Below are 17,459 nucleotides of genomic sequence, written 5' to 3'. Positions count from 1 at the left end.
TCACTAGGCAGTGTTGAAGGTCTCTTCCAACTTTGTTATTTTGTGATTCTGTACCAGGAAAGAAATTTTTTTTCCACCCCAAACATTTGTGGAGTCTTTGCAACATATTTTGCCTCTGGTGTTACATCTGAGCTGTTGTGCATGACTGTGGCAGACCTAGACACTGCTTTTTTTGTGTTTTGTGACAGGAAAATCATAAAACCATTTCTCTTAAATGCAATTCACCTCAGGAATGGGGTTTCCTCAGGTGGTAGTGGCATTGTCCCAGGTGATGCAGATCAAGCGTCTCAGCAAAGTGAAGACATTTCTTCTGTGGCAGCTGAACTGTGCCTTGAAGCAGCACTCCCAAGGTCAGACAAGAAGTTTCCCAAATTCACTGAATAATGCAGCATTTTATAAGTCTTCCCTTTCAACACCATGTTCCTGATACCAAGCCATTTGAAAGCTGCTTTTGCAGGGCTTAATCCATTTTTCTCTCTGAATGCCTTTAACACAACCTGGTTTCTAGCTTTTCTCACCATCCCAGGAACCTTGATGTGATTAAAAATTGCATTGAAGGAACATTGCTTTTGTGGTTTGATGGAGCATTTTGCATGGTCTGAGGGCTTGCAGCTGGACAGCTATGTCAGTGCCATCACACTAAACTCAAATTTGGTTGCAAAGGCATCTGACCATTTGGGAAAGTTTTAATTTCTGAAAGGCATGAGAACTGATAAAAAACAAGATGCCCCGGCACTTGTTGTTTCAGAGGGCTTCAAAAGGACAGAAATCTTACCATTTAAAAAGATACTACTGGCAAGACAGAGTGTAGCAATGGGAAACAAAGAGACACAGACCCCCTTACGCATCCGAAGGAGATCACTTTATTGTAGAAATCACCCCCCTTTTGTACCTCTAATTTCCACCAGACATAACCAAAACTTAACAGAAGAAGGGCACCCATTGGCTGCTCAGCTGCAGTGCTGCTGTCCACACATCCTATCACCCACTCAGCTTCCCATTCATATTCTGTCCACGTGTTCCTCCTCATAGCTGCCTCTCACCCCCAGCTGGCTTCCAACCATCCCACCTGCAGCTGTGCCTTTCCAACAGAACCTTCTGGTGAGCATAAGTCTGAACAACCTTAACAGTTATAACCCCATGCAGAGTATTATTACATTTGTGTCACACACAGGAAACTGATGTGCAACAGGAAGAGGAGATTTTTCCTCTTGGAGCTCATGTTTCCGGAGTACCAGCCCAAAGATTCATCCTCAAAAAGTATCTTCCCACAATATCATCAGCAATAGAGCCTTCTCTAGAAGGCTCTAGACAGGCTCTAAAAACACTGATTCACAATAAGTAAGTGCAGGAAATTTTTTCTTTGGTTTCCAGACTTGCTTTTTGTGATGGCATCAGATCCAGACCAATGGATTGTACTGATGACGAGCATTTGTGCTTTGCTCCTAGACACTAATTTCATCTTTGTTTTTATTCTCAATGTTTCTTTCTTGCTCACAGAGGTTCTGGTGGAATCTTTGCCCTTGTTTGTAATTCCTATTTGTTGTGGTTTAACACAGCTTGCTTTTTAGCTAAGGAGAAACCCATCAGCTACCTAAGTGATCCTTTGTGAGGACTGCTAGCAACTTTCTCTGGACCCAATAGAACCAATTAGCTGGCTAGGTCTGAATATTGACACCTGTTAAACCACTTAAGAAAGCTGAACATGCCTCTGCAAAATCACATTTGAAATGAACAAACCCTGGGGAAAACCTTCTTGCTTCCAGCTTTTGGAAAGGTAACTGGGAGCCTGCATGGCCCAGCATTTGTCATGTGGCCCAGTTACAGCTAGGCAGACACTGACAGTCTTAAAACAGCTCTGTTGCTCTGTAGGTTAACAAAAAAAAAAAAAAATAAATAGAGTATCTTTGTAAATTAATATTCCACATGTCAGAATTAAGTCTCTAAAGACTTGAGTGTAAAGACTTGTGATTGTTGCAATCTTTCCATATCTTTTCACTGTACTAATGAGAGTTACAGCATTGAATCCAGGAGTAATAATGCAATTAAGCCGCCTCCCACTTTATCTTATGTCTAACTCAGCCATGTTGTAGATCAGCCCTTCCCTCCCTCCTCTCTAATGGAAAGCAAGGTAGCTCCTTAAACTGATGAAGTCTGAGTGGCTTTGATTGAACCTGCAGAGAAAGAAACTGCCTTTGACATTTTTCAGCAATGACTTAACTGTCTGTGAGCCATGTTTGTTTATCTTTGGGTCAAAAAACTGAACAGAAAGGTAGGAGAGCTGGGATCCATTTCTGGCTCTGCTGGAGGCTTCCTTTGTGCTTGGTAAAAAGGCAATAATTCTCCCTCTACACAAGAGTGGACAGTCTCCACAATTCAAGCTATGCTGGAACTGTGTATTGGGATGCATTCATGCAGAATAAGAAAAGCTTGTTTTCAATCCTTATTAGGACTGCTAGATACTTACAGAATATTTATGGCTGCATATAATAACAGAATGGTTTGTGATTTCATTTTGCTTTTAAATTTAGTTATAAAAAAACCCTCAGACCACTAAAGGAAATTACTAGACACTTCTCATAGTATTTCCTATCCATTCCAAGATTCACCAAAAATGAAGTCATACTATAGGGTCGTTGTTATAAGATGATTTGGCAGTGGTTTTCCAGAGAGCTCTACTTTTATCTTTAGAGGACTACATAGAAGAAAATATCCATCACTGGTTGCATTCTTGTGTTCTGTAAGTTTGTGTTGCTTCATTATACAATTATTTCTCTTTTTTCTCCAGTAAGAAATATAGTTTCTTCAGTATTGAAGATTCTGGTAGGAAAATTGTGACCCCTGAAAATTCAGAAAATGTTCTATTTTGGCTGATTTGAACCAAAGATTGAGCTTTTTATTTTGTTGAACTACATCAAAAAGCTTTTTTCACAACTGTTTCTTCTGGAACAACCTGTCTTGCTTATGACACAGTCCCTCATGAGAAATGTGTCTCACTGCTCCATTAATTTCCAGGCGATTCTTTGAAGATAGAATTTCCTATCATGTGTCTCGATCTCTTTCTGATCAAATAATCTGCTTTGTCATGGGAATTTCACAAGGCTGTATGCCCCACAGTAGATGTAGCACACTGTACAAGAATGATTTACAGCTCAAAGTGTGGTTACACATGCTGTATCTACAACCCCATAGGCAAAGTACCACTATAGAGAAATACAGTTTAACCTTAAACTTACTTAAAATTAATTGAATTTTGATCACCAAAACTGAGATTTTTTTAAACTTTTGTCCAACTTTGGGATAAAAACAAAGCCTGTAAGACTGATATTTCCCGTGAATTCTTCAGTATGACTTCATACATTCACTGCTTTTAAAGTGTAAAAAAAAGGAACATATGGAGACCTAGGAATGATATTTGGAAGTGAGATGAGAAGCAAAAAAAACAAAATAGCAGTAGTCTTATATTACAGTCATAGCAACATTTTTCAATATTAGAGTAAGACCAAGTCAGCACATTCATAGAAAGGAGAGTTAGCTATTATTGCAAGTGTCACTACTAATAGCCGTGCCACTATGCAAACATGGAATAGTTGAGAGCTCTCATACAGCTTCCTCTTAAGTGATGCACTGAAAAGGCACTTGCTTCCATTCTACTCACTCCTGGCCCAGATAAGCTAATTAAATTAGGTTCTTAGTAACATATAAGTTCAGAAATGACATACTTTACTCACGCAGAATGCTAAAATTTCGTGAGTTTTGTCTTAAGCATAAACTCAAGATTTGAATCTCAACACTTAACAGAAGTCAATATATATTGAGGGGAAAGTAGGTGATACATACAGGAAACATGAGCCTATGGCTCTGTTTTCCCACAAAACATCCTCATCCATGTCCTGAATGACCTGTGTTGTGCCTGCCCATTGGACTGCCTCCCTGACCTTGTCTATCCTTAGGACAGAGCAGATGTTCCTTTCAGGGGAATTTTAGAGGGTTTTTTTATTATTATTTTCTTTGTCTTTCTTCAGGGGTTTTTATCTTAAAGTCTACCAACAAGGGGGAATAAGCTGTGAGGCCAAGAGCAGGAAGGTAAGACAGAACATCAGAACATTATTAATCTTTTCCAATATGGACTGCTTAACAATAAAATATCAAGCACCACAGATCTCAGTCTGGGCTGGGGGGAACGATTGGGAGATTATGGTACCATGTTTAAGGCGTATACTTTTTTCTCTCAAGAGCCCTTCAACTGAAAAGTTCCAGGCTCACCTTTTTCACTGGCATGATTTCATTCTCTTCTGCTGAAGGAGTAGAGGTTTCTAGGATGGGTTTGCAATGTACTCTGGAAATTATGGTATTAGATTATTAGATGACTGTAACTCTGCTTGACCTAAATGCAAAACTTCTCACTTGTTCTTACCTACTTTCCTGATCTGTCGAACACAGGGAATTCAGAATTTATTTTTTTTTTTTTTTAATAAGAAAGGAACTAGAAGCTCAAGTCACCTCACAGTTCTTCACATCCACAGAAAAATATTTTGGAAGCCCAAAATATTATTTATCAGTCTTTCCATATCTACAATTTCTGTTTATTGGTTTCACAAGCACAAGATGCAGTTAAACAATTTGTGATTTAAATTTGTCTCTTGTTAATAAGAGATTACAAAGGCTAAAATGTCCTATCTTCCAAGTATATGAGGCCACATTTTGGTTAGAAAGGTATACTTAGATGTTCAGTGAAGAGTCACACTTAGTACCATAGGTGGTTTTAAAGGCATTTTTTATTTGTTTATGTTGACTAGGTTTTTCTGACAGATTTCTAAAGGGCATTATTTCCCTTAGTATCTTCCAGTTTGGTAATGAGATTCAGTATTTCTAGTGTTGGGACCAAAATACTGACGCAAATCAGGAAACATAAATACCATGCTCTCCCCATAACTATTTCTATGATGTCTTGAATATGGAGAAAACAAGCTCTAATAAATGTCAACCTCTCTAATGAGAAACCTGTCATGGGAGTCTTCTCAGTAGAAAAAACGCTGGAGACTAGCCATGAGTGAAATTACCTGTGTTACAGACATGCAAACTTTGTCCAAGTCAGGAGGTGGACATGGGGTCCGGAGCAATTTATTACCACTTAGCAGATTGGATGCTTTAGTCTCTGTAGAAGTGCATTGGCATGCTCTTGCCCCCAGAAATATAGGACAATTCAACTTACTTTGGCCAACAACAAAAGCTAGTTAAGGTTTCACAGCCTGTGTTTGCCTGATTTTAGAGTACAGCCACACCAGCTACTGCCTCTTACCCAACTTGAGATAACCTATCATGCTCTGCCCATTTGACCTTTTGGTGACCTACTACTGCCTATATCGCCTATAAATACAGCATCATTAAAGTCATCATCAAGTTCTTAACACCCTAGCCAGTGTTTCATGGTCCTAGGTTTTTATTTTGCAGCATTTGTGTTCGCTGAGTCCTGGCAATGTGAGATACTGAGGAAATCACATCAGCAGCCAGTTTGTGGTATAATGTTCTCTTACAGAGAGGAGTACGTATGTGCTGCTAGGGGAGAAATTGTATTAATTCTCACTTTCTAATCTTATTTTTTACATTTCAAAGGATTTTATACCGAATTTACAACTTCCGTTGGCACATGAGTAGGAAATAATATACAACTAACAGTAGATTCTAGTTCAAAATATGCTCAGTTTGCTGCTAGAAAGTCTGTTTTATGTTACTACACAAATTACAGGATGTCAGCAACATTTATGTTCTCAATTTGGATGGATATCCTTTTACTGAATAAGCCAGAAGAAACTCATGTTAGAATTTACGAGCAGAAAAATATTCCTTTGAAAGGATGTTTTTTCCCTTCTTTACTGAGACAATTTTGTTAAGTAGAAGAGAAAACTTTAAAAGTTTTTCTTCTCTATTTATTTTTATAGATAAAAAAGCCCCTTGCATTTATCTTATGGAATTCAGGTATCTTCTGCTGCTCTCAGGCAAATGTTACCCTAGCTTCCAGAAGATCAGCAAGTGTGTTATTTCAGTGTTAGAAGAGGAAGTTACAACTACAGGCACTGTGTATTTTCATCTAATTTATTCTTATCTCATCCTTAAGAAATAAATATATACCTTACAGCTCACAGGTGTAGCACATTGGGAGTCCACTAAACAGTGTCATAAGTTCTTGGACATATATTTCCTCCTGCAGAAACCCTTGCAAGTGTTCATCGTCTGTCACTACCCTCAAGCATATTTAGTGTATGATGCTAAGCCCAGAGAAATCGATATTCACAAATATTCACAAAATTTTGAATATACTTGAAAAAGTATTACGTACCAAAAAATCATACCTGTATATGTTGGAAAGAGAATATAAAGTTATATATTGGAATGAGAATATAAAGTAATATATTATAGTTGTGGCTTTTTTATTAAAAAAACAGGGATTGAAATTTATTTTAATCAAATTTACTCTATATATATATCTTCAATGGTTCTGCAGCACATGGCAGAACCCAACTCATAGTGCCTACTTTTAAATACAAGGGCTTAGAGTGTATTGCTATTGATTCATAAAATGCAAAGGTATTATTTTCCCTTTCTTATTGACATGTATTGCATTATTCTATGACTAAACTATACTTTGTGCTTCCCACAGTGATATTGTTTGGCAACTTTGTCACTCACACTAAAATTTTTCCTTATTTCATTAAATCAGTATTTTGGTTTTTTCTTCAGTTTGACAGATTTCTGTTTTGAGGAGAAAATGTAAGAAAAATAAATTATTTTTAGTTCTTCTTTGCAGTTTCCTTCTCCCAAACTTATATCAACAGTGTTAGTTAAAAAATCTGCATATCCCTCTAGGCCTGTTTAATATGTGAGCTGATGGATAACTTGCAATAGTCAAAAAATTATCAATGCAATGCTTCCACTCTATATAAACATTTGCTATTGATCTTGATAGTTTATTTTGGGCATGTTAAAACCTGTTGACAAAGACTACCATGGTGTGGGATGTTCCTTTTATGGTGTGAGGGCTCTGAAAAGCAGTTATTTCTCTACAGATTAGCAAATACAGACACAATAAAGTGAAGAACAGAATCATTCTCAGCTGCCACTCCTGCTTCTGCAACTCATTGTGCCTTGTCTCTCCAAAACTTTGTTATGAGCAATTATATCTTTTGAAGTAGGTGGCTAGAGAAACCATACTCCATAAAGGTTCCCCCAAAGATTCACCATCTGTCAAAAGTGAGCCACTCTGCCACCTTTATAATTAACTGGTACCTTACACCTACATTCTCACACCTACTGTAACATACTGTTCTTGAAAATAAGTGTATTGCCTCACTCATATCAACTCCTCTTCTGAGACATTGATATTATGTATCATAATATACCAAGGCAAAATGCAAATGTTTACTCTAGGAAAAAATAATAATGACATCCCAGAGAAGTACGTAAGTAAACACATTTCATGGTTGCTTTTTTACCAACCAGGTCCCTGCTAGAGTTTTCCAGTTATGTCAAGCTGCAAGAATCTCAGCTTTTCCCACGCGCTCGGGCTCACTGGCCCACCCCAAAGGTTAGTTATATCTACATACTACCAGCAAGGAATACAAGTTATTAGTCTGTCAAGAGATCAACAAATGGGAGTACAATTTTAAAAAAGCAGTCAAGGTCCTAATTTGTAAAAAGCATGTACTTTTATTTGAACAAGATCAAAATAATCTTCTCAGTAATAGTTATCTGATCCCAGGTGAATTTTTAAAAAATCAAAACCTACCTGAAGCTACAGTGGGCTTTGGATCCTCTGGAAGGTAAGAGGCTGTGAGACCTTGTGGCAGCTGCAGCATGCCTTGTCTGTGTTGTGTCTAGAGCAAAGAGAGCTTGCAGAACTGTGAACCTACACCTTTTATTAATGCTCTACTTGCCAAGCTATCTAGATTATTATGGGGAGAGATTATGGGAGATATATTAATCTTTTAGCAACATGACACAAAATGCAAAGTGACTACTTCCACTTCAGCAGTATTCCCCACAAGAGGGGAAAAGAAGGGAAGATAATATTATTAAAAACAAGACCATATGATAGCTACTGCAAGATAAAAATGGCACCAAGACAGTGATTTAAATAATCTTGATGTTTCCACCACAGCATCACTGAATGGCTAGTGCTCTGGGAAAAGGATCCAGTGGAGATTCTGCTTAATCTGGGGTTTGGTACAGAAGAACCTGATGTCCGCACAAAAATCCCGCCTCGGTTCCTCAGTGGTGTTTCTGTAGCAAAAGGATTTGACGTCCAAGCCTTTTTGGAAACTCAGAAGAAGCAGATGGACACTGAGAGGTCAAACCTATATGGTAAGGAGAATTATTTTGGCAAAAGGAGAAGTTTTACCCATAAATAGTGTGGGAACTGAGAGAGTAGAGATGAAGAGGCTTATGAAAGAATATTAATGAAAAAGTGATCTATTAGGAGACATTGAGGAACCTCATGCAGCCCTTTGTGGCAATGATACTTCCTGATAGGACTGAACTACTGTTTAGCTCTACTCAGCTATGGACTCAGATTCATGTGCTGAAGTTACCGGCTTGTGGCATTTTAAAACAAAACTGCATGTCCTCTATAAGTCTTACCCCTATTGCCACAACCAGAGAGAGGCCTTGGTGTTGCAGAGGCTGCAGAACTAAACGTGTCCATTGACTCAGCCACTTCACCAGCAGTATATTATGTATATAATATCACTGCTGATGTAAGTCAGCAGAGAAGATATGGAACTCAGCCAGGCCTATATGGATATGGATCTATGTTCCCTTTCACCCTTGGCAGATTCCTCTCACAGGGCAGATAACAAGATATTAACTTTCCATGAGTAGAGGTGCCAGAGCTTGTGCATTAGACCCTAACTAGAACCTAACAGTTTTGTGGCTCAAATATATACTAAGGGTAGATTATGATCATATTTTAAATATAACAAATTCCTTTTTCAAAATTGCACCATTTAAAGCACACAGTCTTGATTTTTATTAATTTAGATGCTTTTCGTTCTTGTTTTGTGTATTTTGCTATTGAGAAATGAATACAAGGTCTTCATCCTTAAGATATTTCTGCATTAAAATGGTATTGTTAATCCTCTGGTATATTATCCATCTGAAAAGTCCCTTTTTGACATCATATTCCCACAAGTTGAGGCACAGGATAGCCAGATGGCACTTGAAATCTTCTGTTTACTGAAGATGCTCAGTGAAGCAGGATCTCTCATACAGCTCATGTATTGTTGTATAGAAATGCACCAAGCAAGAAGGATGGATTGAGAATTGAAAGTGAAATGTCAAAGTATTGTGAAAAATGTGTTCCTCCCTGCTCCCCCCAGCCTCTTTCCTTTAATAGTAAGGCCTATGCACACATTTCAATATTTACAGCAAATTGACATATCAATGAGGTTTCTCAGCTCTCACTTTATTTCTCTCCTTAGAGAGAGGAAGAGAGGGATCTGAGCTATTGGGATGGAGATGTATTTGATGAGACTCTTAAATGGATGAGAAATTTGTTGGATAGATGCATCCAGAGGGTAATAGTCAATGGCTCAGAGTCCAAATGGATTCTGGGATCCAGTGCACCTTCAGTAAATTTGCAGATGACACCAAGCTGGGTGGTGCAGATGAAGAACAGGATGTCATCCAGGGGAACCTGGACAAACTCGAAAAGTGGTCCTATGGGAATCTTATTAGAGTTGAATAAAACCAAGTGCAAGATGCTGCCTCTGGGTCAGGCTGGCGGATGAACAGATTGAGAGCAGCCCTGCCAAGGAAGAATTGGGGGTGTTGATGGATGAGAGGCTGGACAGGACCCAAGAATGTGTGCTTGCATCCCACAGAGCCAAATGTGTCTTTGGCTGCATCAAATCAAGCATGGCCAGCAGGGTGTGGGAAGCAATTCTGCCCCACTGCTTTGCTCTAGTGAGATCCCGTCTGGAGTGCTGCATCCAGCTCTGGGATCCCCAAGCCAGAAAGGACCTGTTAGACTGTGTCCAAAGGAGAGCTACCAAGATGATCAGAGGGATGGAGCTTTTAGGAAGATAAGAGAAAATGCTGTGATGAAAAGCTAAGAGAGTTGGGATTGTTCAGGCTGAAGAAGAGAAGGCTTCAAAATGACCTAATTGCTGTCTTCCCTTCAGTACCTGAAGACAGTGACAAGAAGGCTCTTTTTTATAAGAGCATTTAGTGATAGGATAAGGGAGAATGTCTACAAACTAAAAGAGAATAACTTTAGATTAGATGTTAAGAAGAAACCCTATACTGTGGCATTGGTGAGGCACTCGAACAAGTTGCCTTGGAAAATTGTGGATGTCCCATCCCTGGAAGTCTTCCAGGCCAGATCAGATGGAGCTCTGAACAACCTGCTGTGCTGCACTGAAAGATGTCCCTGCCCAGGGCAGGAGAGTTGGAATTAGATAGTCCTTAAGATTTCTTCCAACCCAAGGCATTCTATGATACTCTTATGGTGGATGAAGACTTAGAAGATAGAGAAGCAGAAGGGAATGAGAGCAGAGGAAAAGACTTTGAGGGAAGGAGCTTGCATAGCGTGGTAGACAGTCAGTAACCAAGGTGTAATTTAATGATTTATCCTGTAGTCATTCTCAGTGTACAGAACTGTACGACTACAAATATTTTGTACAGTCTTCTACAGTCCCTGTAATGGCAATGAGAAGAATTTTGAAGGTCTCCAGAAAAACAATGTTTTCTAGAAATTAAGTAGAAGGTTGTGCTGGTTTTGCATTAATTGATTTGTGGTGAAGAGGGAAAAAGTCAACCATGGAAGTGATTCTCTGTGAGGAGCTGCTAGCAGCTTTCTCTGTGCCTGGCAAAACCAATCACTGGCAAGCTCTGAGAATTAGAAGCCAATTAGAAGAAAGCTGATAACACCTCTATTATAACATCTTTAAGAATGAAAAACCATGGTAAGCTCTCTTGCTTCCTGATCTCTAAAAGGAGGTGGGGGGCCAGCTGGGCCCCCTTTCTGTAGGGGCTACTGGACCTCATCCCGGTGCAGCTCCAGGCTGCCAGGGGCCATCCCAGCACCTCAAGCAGCCATGCAGCCAGGGCAGCACCGCAAGACCGTGGCTGTGTCGGCGTGGCTCACAATGGACTTTACTTACTTAGCCACTTTTAACCAGCCCTGCTGCAGACTGAGAGGCAAAAGCAGCAGCAGCAGCTTTTCTTTTTTCAGCATCCCACATGAAGAAAAGGCACAGAGTGGAGCCGGCAGCTGGCGCGGTTTGTGCAGTGCTGGCAGAGACCAAGTGACCAACAGAGAGAGAAGAACAGAAAGAGATTCCCCGATTGCAGACCCTGGACAAGGTTGACCTTTCAGCTCCGCAGAGCTCCACAAAAACTGATAGAACTGATAGAACTCCAACTGATAGAACTTGGGAACGAATTAACCTATTAACACCAATTCTCTCCCGAGTCAGGAAAAATGGAAAGGTGAGGACACGTGAGGAGAACAATATGGTAACACTAAGGTCTGTGAAAAAGAGGGAGGGAAAGGAGGAGGAGCTTTGAGAGTCAGAGCTGAGATTCTTCTGCAAGCCATGGTGAGGGCTATAATACAACAAACAGTTCCCCTGTAATTCATGAAGTGCAGGGGGGGATGCAGCATTCACCTGCAGCCCATGAGAAAAGGCACTCGTGCTGGAGCGTGTGGATGCTGAAAAGCTGTGATCTGGTGAGAGGCTTGAACAGAGAGAGAGAGAGAACCCCTGCTTTGAGAATAGAGAAAGAGGACCTTTGCTTTTATACTCTAGAACAGCTCATCCTTAAAAACTGCACCCCATAAGCTAGATGGCTCATGAAAAGCAATTGTGGGAAGACTGTAAGCCATGGGAGGGACTCCACATTGCATGCAGTTTCCAGGTGGACTGCTAGCTGTGACCAGGATGGAAAAGTTCACAGGGAACTGTTTCCCATAAGAAAGGCACCATGGCATAGCAAAAGAGATTCTTCTCCCTAAGTGAACTGAAGAAAGATTTTAGAAGTGACAAACTGGCTAAAAATCCCATGTTTTGTCTCCCTGTACTGTGGAGGAAAGAAGGCTGGGATGGGGGGTGGGGAAAGCGTTCTAACGATTTATTTTTAGTTCTCATTATCCTCTTTTAATTCTGATAATAGATTTTCTTTATACCTTTTAAAGTTTTAAGCCTGTTTTGCCCTTACAGTGTTTTTCTCCTAATACTTATATCACCCCATGAATTTTCTTTCCCCCTCCTCTGCTTAACTATAGCAGAGGAAAATGAATAAATTATTTTTGTGAGTACACCAGCATTTGGCCAGCCATCAGAAAGGTTCAGGTCTAGAGATGTTCTACAGCATTTACCTTTCCATGAACAATTTAGGGAATTCCAGACTCCTTATGATTGGAGAATGCCAGGATAAATATCAGAATAAGGTAGACCATGTGCCACTTCTGGAGATTTAAGAGTATTGAAACACTGATTCCAGAGATGGTGGTGTTGGATGAATTCAGTTATTGTTACCCTGTTTGCTTTACTATCACTGAGCCATTTCAATGTTAAAGCATTCTGAATCTCTCTCATTTGCTTCTAAGAAGAAATGGAAGAAATTGCATAATATGAGTTAGTGAATACTTGAAAGGTTTCCTCATTTTACAAGTCAGTTTACTTCTTCATATTCTCTGAGTCAGGAAAGAAAGTTGATTTAGTATGATATGTGTTACTCTGAAAAGGGAAGAGATAAGGAGAAAGATTATAGGTAAAACATGGAAGACAACAAACCTGGAGGAAAAAGGGAGAGGGAGATGAGAGACTAAGGACTTCCATAGTAAAGTGATACCTCTCCATTTTCATATTTCATTCATTTCCCATTGCAGTCCTTTTCTGTTTTTGTCGGGCTCTTCCAGGAATATAATTTTCTAGGCCTCCTTCACTGCTGGTTGTATTTTTTAATTAAGCATGGATTGCTATAGAGTTATTAATTTTACCCTCACTCAGTGCTGTTTCCTCAGCATTGTCAGAGTTTCTAAGAGATTCAGTTCACAAAAAAAAAAAAAAAGTCTACTTTCAGAAACATCAGTCACCCTTTTAGTTTCTCAGCCAGATCCAAAGGAACTGCTTATCCCTATCATTTGATGAAAATTTTACTGACCTCATTAAAAATGAGAATATCAACTTCCTAACTGAAGAAAGAGTTACTTAACTGTCAGAAATTTTAAGTGAAAAGTGATTATATTTCTGGATATATTGATCCCCAAGTTCTTTGAAAACTTCAAGTTTCTGAACATCTTAGTGCAGAAACATTTAAATGTTTCAATCTGATGCTTAATAATAAAAAACCCCAAGCCACCATATTTCAGTACCACCTTTCTGTAATGCCATATCTAATATTACTTAGGGTTTTGTCTTCTTTCTGTGTATTTTTCATGCTCATTTCTGTGTGTCTTAGCTGCTGCACACAACTCGCTGGAACAGTTCAAGTCTCACTACTCTCTGTGAGCTGAGTATATTAGGTATCTTTCCCCATGACACATTGCTGTCCTGTGACTACCACAGGTTAGTTAGAACAGAGGAAATATGTGTCATCCACTCCTAAAAGAGGAAGGAAATGTAAATTGATAAATGCAGTCTCTGAAGCACAGCTTTGATTCAAGCAAAGGCAGTATTGCCAAGACTTGAGTTGAAACAATCTAGAAAAACCAATATATTTTAATATATGTCAAAGGAGACAATGCTGAAATGTCATTTTTACTTTCCCTGAGAAACCCTGAACAACTACAGATGTCTTGATTTTCCCATTGAAAATATAGATTTTTTTTTATAATTTTTTTTTTTTAATTCTGCCATTTGCTATGAAAAAAAAAAACTTAATTTGAAAATTTTTTCTTGGCTCTGGAAATTTTGGGCCTACTCAAGACTTTCCAAATATTTCACACAGGTAATTACATCAGACTATGTAATCCCAGATCTAGGGAGAAGGAACAAAACTGTAAGTTTCTCCTCCTAAATTGTAAAATGGTTGCTCATATAGTCATTAGAAACTATAGAATATACAGATGCTATTGAAGATTGATTGATCCTATTTACAGCATGATCACTTGCTTTTTTGGCTGAAGTTTTTAGTGAAAATGGATCCATATTTATGTCATTTAATATATTATCTGCATTACCATTTTAGACTATTTTGCAGGGATTAAAGAGACCTTTTTAGCCTCTTGCTCATTTGAGACACAATACTTGGAACATACCTAGAAATTAAAGGAGAGAAATAGTCCATGAAACAAGGCTATCCTGACATAATTTCTTCATGACCTGAGTATTTATTACACTGCACGTGAGTGAGGTGTTTATTTTTATGTCATTTATTTATAATTTATCTTGTTCATTTTGCTCTTTAGATGTCTCAAGATCTTTGAATTAATTTACAAAATCTAAGCAGTGGGTAAAAAAAATTCAAATTGTTCTGGTTCAAATCAAAGAATGACTGGACTGCTGTACCACAGTCAGTCAAAGGAGATTAGCACTTGGCATGTTTATGCTGTGATGTAGTGGGATACAGATGAAATACTGAGAATAAAATATGGTTTATATGGAGAGCATGCAGTAATACGATGGATGTACAAATCAAAAAAATATTTTCTCTGAGACCCTAACACAAATGGAAAGTATAGAATACTATGTAACATGTAGTGTTGATCAGATCGATCAGATAACTCTGCTAAACAGCATCAAGTGAAACCTTTTTTTAAAAAGTGACCAAGTTTTCTTCCAGTGTTAAAATGTAGGCAGGGGCAAAGACAGAAAGAAGTATTCTTGAAATATAGAAACTCTCAGGAATCACATGTCACGGTGTTTGTCCTCAGTGGACCAACCCACATCCATGTTAAATATCCCCTCATTGACTAATTGTCAGTGAAGCAGCTTTACCAACAGCCTGCATGCCAACTGCATAGAGAAAACGTGGCTGCTCTCTGAGTGAAACAGCCAAGAAAGTTAGCATTTTGCCATCTACTGTCCTCAATGAATCTTTCAAGGAAGCAGAAGCTCTGGTGACATATTTGTTGCCTCAGGGGATAGGTACTGACACAACATGCAAGCAAATGTGTTGTGTTGTACTGTATAAATAGCTTCCTAGTACTGTAGTGATGGAGCTCTCCAAGATACCTTAGATAAAACATTATTGGCTCAACTATATGTATTATATCATGGAAAAAATGCCCTGGAAATAACAAGAGGTTAGCACAATGAAAACAAATTGGGAACTTCTATGCAACATCAGCTATGAGTTTCTGGGGAATAATTGTTTTGTTTTGTACTCCTATGAAAATGAGAACATAGCTTTTATTGTGAATTTTCATCAGTTAATGAGTATATACATTTTACAGCTATCCTGGACAGCTGGCAGCTGTAAATTTTTGAGGTCAGACTTAAATAACTTTCTTCACATGATTTTTACTATGTCCTGAAATATGGCATCCAAGTCTGGCCAAACCAGCTAGAGAATTTTAGATTGGGTTCTATAATCTTTTTTCACAGAGAGCAGTATTTAGCTGCACTTGACCCACCAAATTAAACATTGCATGATTTTCTAATATAAAGAACTATACACTGATGTCTCTATGTAATCTGAACTGATCCTTTGCAAGCAAATGGAAAAATGTAGCCATTTTTTAATGAAGTAGTTAGTATTTGTCTTGGCAATGACAAGTTTGAATAATCATTGTACCTGGTTATTCAAAATTATGAGTTTTAATAACTATGTTGCCTTCCATTCTGCCCAACTTATGAAGATTTTTTGACAGCTAGAAGTATTTGATCATGTTATCAGTGCCCTCTCATCTTTGCTGACCCATGTCAATACCCAACAGATCAAAGCACAGGACATTGGCAGGGGTGACACTAGTCTACTGGACACTGCAAAACTCAGACCTGCGATCAACTGAAGTGAAAAAGAATGTCAGTTCCTGTAAAGGGCTTCTCAGCAACCAATGCTGTTGTCCTGGTTTAAAAGACAGATGTCTAGATGTCTGCTAAGAAAGGTGGGAGCCTTCCTAGAATGGAAAGATGACACCCTTCCCCCCCCCCCCCCCCCCCCCCCCGAAATTATTATCATTTCAAAATTATGGGGCTTCCAGGCAAAAATTATGGGAAAAAGAGTAACAGTTCTTTCTTAGACTATATATGTAGCAAGACAAAACAAGCAACAATTGCAACAGCAACAAGCTAAAGAAAACCCAGCAACAGCCCTTTCCTGCCCGTTGAGCCATTTCCGCTTTGGCGCAGTTGCAACAACAGCCCACAGGGGGCACTGCTGGCTCACGCTGAGGCAGCGAGGCTGTAGTACCACCCTCGCAGCCTCAGGGGGCGCTCTGGTGCAAGCACAGGACCTCCCTGGTTGTGAAGACAGCTAGGATGAGGGAGAAGGAAGAGTCGATTCCCCCAGGCCCCCACACAGACTGTGCTGGTGTCTATTGGAGCTGGCAGCTGGCAAAGTCCATGTCAGTGGAGCAGCTGGGACTCTCTTTTTCTCTTGCAAGCAACAGGCATACAAGCCGGCAGCGGACAGAGCCCCATGGCAGTGTTAAAAATCCCTGTGCAGGAGAGGTTCAAATCAAAGGAAAAACCACACAACTGTCTCTGCTCCCAATGGGTGAAAGACTGATGGCCCGCCCCAACTAAGAAACTGCCAAAACCACCCCACTTCTCCTCCTCCCCCAGAATCCAACTGTATGCCAAGGCACTGAGGCAAGTTTCCTGTATCTTAATTGTTCACCATTCATTCCCTCCTGGGCATCAGCTGCCCCTTCCTTGCAATGTCCTCCTTTTCAGGTAACAACAAATGGGAGAAAATTCACCAGAAAAACCAAACCTGCACCAGCTACTGAAACACAGCTCACAAGCCAATTTGCCCATATTCTCCAGGAAAAAGCAACCTTGTTCTTGTACAGATGTTGCTGATGGGGGGAAACAGTCCAGGCACACATTTCCCATGTATTAAATTGGGCTGTCTGACAAATTAACACATTCCTGGAAACAAATGTGCCTTAGCATATCCTAGGGCCCATCAAAGAGTGGGCTTCATTGCACCTAGCTTCAGAAAAGTCCCACTGTTGTCCTGCATGCAAGGTGCCTGATATAAACAGGCCAAGAAAAGAGTCTCCATTTCTTGTGGCCCACATGCTCAAAAAAGTGGCTGACCTAACCTGCAAGCTGCCAGATTAATTTGAAATCTAAGAGGTAATGTGGATTTTGTACTTTATCTCCCTTCCATTTACAGTGTAAGTTTGGATTCCCTTTTTCAGGATGGAAGGTAGAGTAAATATTTTCAACAATTACTATGCAGCAGCATTATGGGGAAAATTAGTAGAATTCACACTACTCATTGCAAGTTTGATAATTTTAAAGTGTCTCTGTGTTAGGATATTGTCAAAGAAGTTACCACTGAAG

This window comes from Cyanistes caeruleus, chromosome 1, assembly GCF_971803275.1.
Source record: "Cyanistes caeruleus chromosome 1, bCyaCae1.hap1.1, whole genome shotgun sequence".
NCBI classification, from domain to species: Eukaryota; Metazoa; Chordata; class Aves; order Passeriformes; family Paridae; genus Cyanistes; species Cyanistes caeruleus.
The sequence above is the reverse complement of the archived record's forward strand: the minus strand, read 5'-3'. Positions refer to the sequence as shown.